This window comes from Mus musculus, chromosome 19, assembly GCF_000001635.26.
Source record: "Mus musculus strain C57BL/6J chromosome 19, GRCm38.p6 C57BL/6J".
Lineage (NCBI taxonomy): Eukaryota > Metazoa > Chordata > Mammalia > Rodentia > Muridae > Mus > Mus musculus.
In genome coordinates this window covers 53583234-53593025 of record NC_000085.6, presented here as the reverse complement: position 1 = coordinate 53593025, position 9792 = coordinate 53583234, and the positions used below count along the sequence as shown (strand labels likewise).

Here is a 9792-nt window from a genome sequence, read left to right as displayed (position 1 = left end):
CTCACACCAGTGATAACCAGATGGTGAGAGGCAAGCACAAGAACCTAAGGGACAGAAACCAAGGCTACTTGGCATCATCAGAACCCAGTTCTCTTACCATAGCAAGTCCTAGATACCCCAACACACCGGAAAAGCAAGATTCAAATTTAAAAATCACATGTCAAGATGATGATAGAGGACTTTAAGAAGGACATAAATAACTCCCTTAAAGAAATACAAGAGAATATAGGTAAATAGGTAGAAGCCCTTAAAGAGGAAACACAAAAGTCCCTTAAAGAATTACAGGAAAACACAACCAAACAGGTGAAGAAATTGAACAAAACCATCCAGGATCTAAAAATGGAAGTAGAAATAATAAAGAAATCACAAAAGGAGACAACTCTGGAAATAGAAACTCTAGGAAAGAAGTCAGGAACCATAAATGCAAGCATCACCAACAGAATACAAGAGATAGAAGAGAGAATCTCAGGTACAGAAGATACCATAGAATACATTGATACAATTGTCAAAGAAAATGTAAACTGCAAAAAGATCCTAACCCAAAACATCCAGGAAATCCAGGACACAATGAGAAGACCAAACCTAAGGATAATAGGTATAGAAGAGAGTGAAGATTCCCAACTTAAAGGGCCAGTAAATATCTTCAACAAAATTATAGAAGAAAACTTCCCCAACCTAAAGAAAGAGATGCCTGTGAACATACAAGATGCCTGAAGAACCCCAAATAGACTGGACCAGAAAAGAAATTCCTCCCATCACATAATAATCCAAACACCAAATGCACAAAACAAACAAAAAAAAAAGAATATTAAAAGGTCAAGTAAGGGGGAAAGGTCAAGTAACATATAAAGGCAGACCTAACAGAATTACACCAGACTTCCTACCAGAAACTATGAAAGATAGAAGATCCTGAGCAGATGTAAAAGAGACCCTAAGAGAACACAAATACCAACCTAGGTTACTATACCCAGCAAAACTCCCAATTAACATAGACGGAGAAACCAAGATATCCCATGACAAAACCAAATGTACACAATATCTTTCCACATATCCATCCCTACAAAGGATGAAAAACACCAACACAAGGAGGGAAACTACCACCTAGAAAAAGCAAGAAAGTAATCTTCTTTCAACAAATCCAAAAGACGAGAACCACACAAACATAATTCCATCTCTAACAACAAAAATAACAGGAGGCAACAATCGCTATTCCTTAGTATCTCTTAACGTTAATGGACTCAATTCCCCAATAAAAAAGACATAGACAAACAGATTGGATACATAAACAGGACCCAGGATTTGCTACATACAGGAAACGCACTACCTCAGAGTAAAAGGTTGGAAAACAATTTTCCAAACAAATGGTTCCAAGAAACAAGCTGGAGTAGCCATTCCAATATCAAATAAAATCAATTTTCAACCAAAGGTTATCAAAAAAGACAAGGAAGGACAGACACTTCATACTGGTCAAATGAAAAACCTACCAAGATGTACTCTCAATTCTGAACGTCGATGCTCCAAATGCAAGGGCACCCACATTCATAAAAGAAACTTTACTAAAGCTCAAAGCACACATCGCACCCCATACAATAATAGAGGGAGACTTCATCACCCCACTCTCAGCAATGGACAGATAATAAACACAAACTAAACAGAGACACAATGAAACTAACAGAAGTTATGAACCAAATGTATTTAACAGATATATAGAGAGCATTTCATCCTAAAACAAAAGGATATACCTTCATCTCAGCACCTCATGGTACCTTCTCCAAAACCAACAATATAATGGGTCACAAAACAAGCCTCAACAGATACAAGAAGGCTGAAGAAAACAACAAAAAGCCCACATAGGCATGGAAATTGAACAATGCCTACTCAATGATAACTTGGTCAAGGAAGAAATAAATAAAGAAATTAAAGACTTTTTAGAATTCAATGAAAATGAAGGCACAACATACCCAATCTTATGGGACACTATGAAGGCAGTCCTAAGAGGAAAACTCATAGCTCTGAGTGCCTCCAAAAAGAAACTAGAGAGAGCACATACTAGCAGCTTGACAGCACATCTGAAAGCTCTAGAACAAAATGAAGCAAATACATAGCAGGCAATAATTAAACTCTGAGCTGAAATCAACCAAGTAGAAACAACAAGAACTATCTATACAAAGAATCAACAAAACCAGGAGCTGGTTCTTTGAGAAAATCAACAAGATTTATATTTAAGTGATCCAAAAAAATTCACCCAGAGAACTCCTACAGCTGATAAACAACTTCAGCAAAATGGCTGGATATAAAATTTACTCAAACAAATCAGTAGCCTTCCTCTACTCAAAGGACAAACAGGCTGAGAAAGAAATTAGGGAAACAACATCCTTCACAATAGTCACAAATAATATAAAATACCTTGGTGTGATCCTAACCAAGCAGGTGAAAGATCTGTATGATAAGAACTTCAAGTCTCCGAAAAAAGAATTCGAAAAAGATCTCAGAAGATGGAAAGAACTCCCATGCTCATGGATTGGCAGGATTAATATAGTAAAAATGGCCATCTTGCTGAAAGCAATCTACAGATTCTATGCAATCCCCATCAAAATTCCAACTCAATTCTTTATAGAGTTAGAAAGAGAAATATGCAAATTCATTTGGAATAACAAAAAAAAAATAGAATATCAAAAACTATTCTCAACAATAAAAGAACTTCTGGTGGAATCACCATTCCTGACCTCAAGCTGTACTACAGAGCAATAGTGAATGGTATCGGTACAGTGACAGGCAAGTAGATCAACGGAATAGAATTAAAGACCCAGAAATGAACCCACACACCTATGGTCACTTGATCTTTAGGAGCTAAAACCATCCAGTGGAGAAAAAATGCATTTTTAACAAATGATGCTGGCACAACTGGCGATCAGCATGTAGAAGAATGTAAATCTAACCATTTTTATCTCCTTGTACAAAACTTATGTCCAAGTGGATCAAGGACCTCCACATAAAGCCAGAGACACTGAAACTAATAAAGGAGAAGGTGGGGAAGAGCCTCAAGCACATGGGCATGGAGGGAAAGTTCCTAAACAGAACACCAATAGCTTATGCTCTAAGTTCAACAATTAACAAATTGGACTTCATACAATTGCAAAGCTTCTGTAAGGTAAAGGACACTGTCAACAAGACAAAATGACAACCAACAGATTGGAAGAATATATTTACCAATCCTACATCTGGTAGAGAGCTAATATCCAATATATACAAAGAACTCAAGAAGCTAGACTCCAGAGAACCAAATAACCCTATTTTAAAAATGGGGTACAGAGCTAAACAAAGAATTCTCAACTAAGGAATATGGAATGGCTGAGAAGCACTTAAAGAAATGTTCAACATATTTAGTCACTAGGGAAATGGAAATCAAAACAACCCTGAGATTCCACCTCAAACCAATTAGAATGGCTAAGATCAAAAACTCAGGTGACAGCAGATGCTGGCGAGGATGTGGAGAAAGAGGAACACTCCTCCATTGTTGGTGGAATTGCAAGCTGGTACAACCACTCCAGAAATCAGTCTGGCAGTTCCTCAGAAAAATGAACATAGGACCCAGTTATACCACTCCTGGGCATATACCCAAAAGATGCTCTAACATATAACAAGGACACATGCTCCACTATGTTCATAGCAGCCTTATTTATACTAGCTAGAAGCTGGAAAGAGCTCAGATGTCCCTCAATGGAAGAATAGATACAGAAAATGTGGTACATTAACAAAATGGAGTACTACTCAGATATTTCAAAACAATGAATTCATGAAATTCTTAGGCAAATGGATGGAACTAGAAAATATCATCCTGAGTGAGGTAACTCAGTCAAAAAAGAACACATATGGTATGCACTGACTGATAAGTGGATATTAGCCTAGAAGCTTGGAATACCCAAGAAACAATTCACATGTGAAGCTCAAGAAGAAGGAAGAGGGCGCTGGGTTGCCGCCGCCGCTGCCGCCATCGTGCCAGCCCCACGGGTCTCAGAGGTGGGTGACCCTCCAGGATGGGAGACAAGCCAATTTGGGAGCAGATTGGATCCAGCTTTATTCAACATTACTACCAGTTATTTGATAACGACAGAACCCAACTAGGCGCAATTTATATTGATGCATCATGCCTTACATGGGAAGGACAGCAGTTCCAGGGGAAAGCTGCCATTGTGGAGAAGCTATCTAGCCTTCCGTTCCAGAAAATTCAGCATAGCATCACGGCGCAGGACCACCAGCCTACACCAGATAGCTGCATCATCAGCATGGTTGTGGGCCAGCTCAAGGCTGATGAAGATCCCATCATGGGTTTCCACCAGATGTTTCTATTAAAGAACATCAACGATGCTTGGGTTTGCACCAATGACATGTTCAGGCTTGCCCTGCACAACTTCGGCTGACCTCCTCCTGGCCACAGTCACGCTGTTTCCTCCTCCCTCTTCCCAATCCTAGCTCACTCCTCCAGATGCTCCAAATATCATACACAAACGAGCAGGGCCGAGGCGGGAGCGGGTGCAGGGCGCTTCTGTCACCACGGTGTTGTGCATGATGTTTGGATGCTAGACTAGTCGCATCTGACAGGAAGTTTGTGTTGTACCAGCGCATGCCTTGGAAAGACTTAAGTAATGCAAACGATTGTCGGGTTTTGTTTTTGTTTTATTTTTTGTTTTGTTTTGTTTTTTTAATCTACTGACAAGTTGCTCTAGTAACCCAAAGAAGTGAAGGAGAAAGCAGCTGCCTCACCAACCGCCCAGATATTGATTTGTTCAGATGTTTCAATGCCTCATGATACAATAAAACCACAAAAATTTTCTTAACAAAAAAAAAAAAAAAAAAAAAAAAAAAAAAAACAAAAAAAAAAAGAAGAAGGAAGAGTAAAGTGTGGATGCTTCAGTCCTTCTTAGAAGAGGGAACAAAATACTCACAGGAGGAAATACAGAGACAAAGTGTGGAGCAGAGCCTGAAGGAAAGGCCATCGAGAGAATGCCCCACCTGGAGATCCATCCCATATACAGATACCAAACCCAGACACTATTGTGGTTGCCAACAAGTGCATGCTGACAGGACCCTGATATAGCTGTCTCCTGAGAGACTCTTCCAGAGCCTGGCAAATACGGAGGTAGATCCTGGCTGCCAACCATTGGACTGAACGTGAGGTCCCTAATAGAGGAGTTAGAGAAGGGACTGAAGGAGCTGAAGGGGTTTGCAACCCATAGGAAGAACAATATCAACCAACCAGACCCCACAGAGCTCCCAGAAACTAAACCACCAACCAGAGTACACATGGAGGGTCCCATGGCTCCAGCCACACATGTAGCAGAGGATAGCCTTGTCAGACATCAGTGGGAGGATAGGCCCTTGGTCCTGGGAAGGCTCGATGCCTCAGTGTAAGGGAATGCCAGGGTGGGGAGATGGGAGTGGGTGAGTGGGTGGGTGGGTGAGTACCCTCATAGTAGCAGGGGGAGGAATGATGGGATACAGGGCTTCTGGAGGGGAAACTGGAAAGGGGATAACATTTGAAATGTAAATAAATAAAATATCCAATAAAAAAAGAAAAAATTTAAGACACATTTTCAGTTGCTGTCTGCTTTTTAATCTTAAGAAAGAAAGAAAGAAAGAAAGAAAGAAAGAAAGAAAGAAAGAAAAAAAGAAAGAGAGAAAGAGAGAGAGAGAGAGAGAGAGAGGGAGGGAGGCAGGGAGGGAGGGAGGGAGGAAGGAAGGAAGGAAGGAAGGAAGGAAGGAAGGAAGGAGGGAGGGAGGGAGGGAGGGAGGAAGGAAGGAAGGAAGGAAGGAAGGAAGGAAGGAAGGAAGGAAGGAAGGAAGGAAGGAAGGAAGGAAAGAAAGAAAGAAAGAAAGAAAGAAAGAAAGAAAGAAAGAAAGAAAGAAAGAAAGAAAGAAAGAAGGAAACCGGGCAGTGGTGGCACACACCTTTAATCCCAGCACTTGGGAGGCAGAGGCAGGTGGCTTTCTGAGTTCAAGGCCAGCCTGGTCTACAGAGTGAGTTCCAGGACAGCCAGGGCTATACAGGGAAACCCTGTCTCAAAAAACCAAAAGGAGAGAGACAGAGAGAGAGAGAGAGAGAGAGAGAGAGAGAGAGAGAGACTTGAATCTAAAGACTGATAGAAGGGGCTGGAGAGAATGCTTAGCCATTAAGAGAACTTGCTCTTGTAAGAAATCTAGGTTTCTCAGCACCCACAGGGAGAATTACTACTATCTGTAACTCTAGTTCCAAGGGATCTCCTGCCCTCTTCCAGACTCTGCAGACACTGCACAAATGCGGTACACAGACATACATGCAGCAAAATCACCCATATGCATAAAATAAAAATAAATGAGTCTTTGAAAATATATTTTTTATTTATCGTGTATGTATACCCACATGTCACAGTGTACATGTGGAGGTCACAAAGCATGTTTATGGCATTATTTTTCCTCCTCTCACAGATTGAGCTCAGGTCACCAGGTGTGACAACAAACACACCTATCTTGCTGTTAACCATCTCACCAGCTGCCTTAGTTAGGGTTTCTATCGGGGTGAAAAAGACACCCCAACCAAGTTATAAAAGAAAGCATTTAGTTGGAGGCTTGCTTATAGTTTCAGAGGCTTAGTCAATTATCATTGTGGCAGGGGGCATGGTGACACACAACAGACTTAGACCTAGATAAGTTGCTGAGAGTTCTACATCTTGGTTTGCAAGCAGCATGGAGTCATGGGGTCCGGGGTTGAGGGGGAAGTAGACCTGGCACAGGCTTTTGAACCCTCAAAGCCTAGTGATACACATTCTCCAGCAAGGCCACACCTCCTAATCCTTCTAATCCTTTCAAAGAGCTCTACTCTCTGGTGACTAAGCATTCAAATATATGATCCTATGGGGACCAGCCTTACTCAACTCACTACACCAGCCCTCCACTAAACTCTTCTTCCTCTCCTCTCCTCTCCTCTCCTCTCCTCACCTTTCCTCTCCTCTTCTCTCTTCTCCATACTTCTCTCTTGTCCTATGTTTTTTTCAGACAAGGTCTCTCTCTATCCTGGAATTTAATATGTAAACTAGGCTGGCTTTGAACTCATAGAGATAGATAGCCCTGCCTCTGCTTTCTGAATGCTGGGATTAAAGCCTTGTATCCTATGACTGACTTTCTACTCAACATTTTGGTTTCTTGAATATTTTAGATTTAATTTTTATTTTCTCTGTGTGAGTACTTTGCTTGAATGTATATCTGTGTACCATTTACCTGTCTGGTGGCTGCTGATGTCAGAGAAAGGTGTTGGACTCCCTGGAACTGGAACCATGTGGGTGGTGGAAATTGAACCTAGTCCTCTACAAGAACAGGTGCTCTTAGTCACTGTACCAACTCTCTTGACCTTCACTATAAGGGGTTGGTCTGGTGCTGCTATGTCCTCAGATGCTAAATACTGGTCCCCAAGATCTGTTTGTCCCTGATGAGAAGACCTTTGCAGACACCAAATGATGCTATGTAAATCTTGCTCCCCGAGTTATTGATGATTGGTTACTAAAAATGCCTACAGCCTGGGCTGGGCAGAAGATAGAGGACACAGCAAAGGCTCCTGGGCTTGAGATCTGGGGTAGGGACCATAAGTGTTGCCTGTGCTCTGGACTACTCGCCACCTCATCCTACCTGCCCTTGGGGGTTGGAGGTGAGGTGGCTCAGAGTCAAGACACAGATTCAAGGAACCGGTGAAAAATGGTGCTGCAGCAAGCGCCTTTCATACCCTCCACATGCACCTCATTGGTCTCAAGAAAGCATCTCTTCTAAACAGCAGTTCCTGATTGGCTGGCATTGTCTGCACCAGCAATCTTTGGCTTCTCAGGCAATCCTCAATTAGGTCCTTCAGTAGATGCTTTTGTAGCTGCACGACCTCGGTGTTTACATAGAGGCAGCCTGCTATATATCCACCCTTTTGTTTTTAGATGTTGACAGCCTATGGGAGCCGGGGTGCCATTGCCTCGACCTTGTTGACCCCACCTCAGAGGATTTGCAGTATACTGGGCTGTGCCTGTCTTAGGTTGTGCTGTCTTCCAGGATCTTACCCATCATTGACTACCAGCCCTCAAGGAGACATCACTCCAGAGGCATGTCACACAAGGGGGAGATGAGGAACAGCCTACATGGTGGTCTCATGTATCTCTGCCATCCATGCTTTGATCACTTCCTTCTGGGGTTCACAACCGGGATTTTCGAGAGCCATCAGCACCTGGAGGGCTGCCTTATTCGTGGAGCACTGCCTGGGAATGCACTGTGCGAGATACTTAAACTATTAGTATAACCATTCCTCCCATCATAAGTGGCTATCCATGAGGGATCAAACAGCCTCTTAATATTGTCCCATACTTTTCCCGGCATCTAGGCAGAGCACAGATATCCTAGTCACATTGAGGTTGGCTGTGTTCTCCATTAACAGCACAGCATAGTTAAGGAATTTGTCTGACTAGGTACCTTTAAGATATTGAGCCAACTGTTTTGGGGCTTCAGTGGTATTAGGCATCTGGTAAGGGGTTAAGCAGACTGAGTGAAACCTGGGGTCACATGCCAAAAGAGACACGTCCCTAACAAGGGCCAGCTCTTCTGCCAGTAAGTTAATCTGTTTTTGTTAAATATGTATAAATGGCTTGATAAAGATGTTAATGTAGTACCTCCCATGCCCACAGAGCCTCAGCTGACTTACAGACTACAGCATTGATAGTCTCTGCCAAAATGGCTGTCTGGGTCGAGGCAACAGCAGCTGTTGTTGCCCCGGCCATGCCTGCAATGATGGTTGCAATGACAGCAGCTGTAATACCAAAATCCCTCTTTCCATAGTGTAGGGGTTGTAAGTAAGTCTGGGCCATCAGAGTGACGGCATGAAAGTGAGTGATATTTACCACAGGCACCCAAATAGTGGCTGTTCCCTCATCAGGATAGCCATTGTTGAATACCCGATCCAGCAGGCAGTCAGGAGACATTTCTCATTAAAGCAGTTAAGGCTGCCAATGGCCACATTCAAGGTGGTTTGCATCAGTCCTCATTTTTGCCAACCTGTGTATGTGGAAATATGTCCCATTAAAGAGACGGCCATTCTCTAGGAGAGTAAAGGGGAGTGAATCAAGGCAGTTAGAGGGGCCACATAAACCCCAATAGCTCCTGATGGAATCATACTGGAATCTAATGGGATCCCTGTTAACATAGGGAGTAATATGGGAAGCATGATGTGAGGTAAACCTCCACATGCCAAGTGTGAGGTTAGATGACAATATTGAGTAGACCATGGTGAATCTTTTTTTTTTTTAAGATTCATTTATTTATTATATGTAAGTACACTGTAGCTGTCTTCAGACAATCCAGAAGAGGGAGTCAGATCTTGTTACGGATGGTTGTGAGCCACCATGTGGTTGCTGGGATTTGAACTCTGAACCTTCGGAAGAGCAGTCGGGTGCTCTTACCCACTGAGCCATCTCACCAGCCCGACCATGGTGAATCTTAAACCTCATGCCGGCTGGCAGGATTCCCAAGGGGTAGGATGCCCCTGAAAATGGGCATTTCAGGGACCCTTGGACAGTGAGGCAGGGGTGGACGTGATACACTTGGGGATCCTTTGGGGGTTTGTAATCAGTAAGGGGACATGAAGTTCCCTGCTTAACATGGTGCCGTAGATTAGATTATCATGAAAGTCCCCCATGGTCATATTGTGTAGCTGGATCCAAGGACCAGAGAGGAGACATGGGTGGTGAAGCAGAGAATTTCCTCTGTGGGCCAGATGTCTTCTAATTGTCA

At 42.7% G+C, this 9792-nt stretch overlaps 1 pseudogene; it reads left to right on the top strand.

The window, feature by feature from the left end:
- Nutf2-ps1 (nuclear transport factor 2, pseudogene 1) lies at nt 3961-4840 on the top strand (annotated as a pseudogene).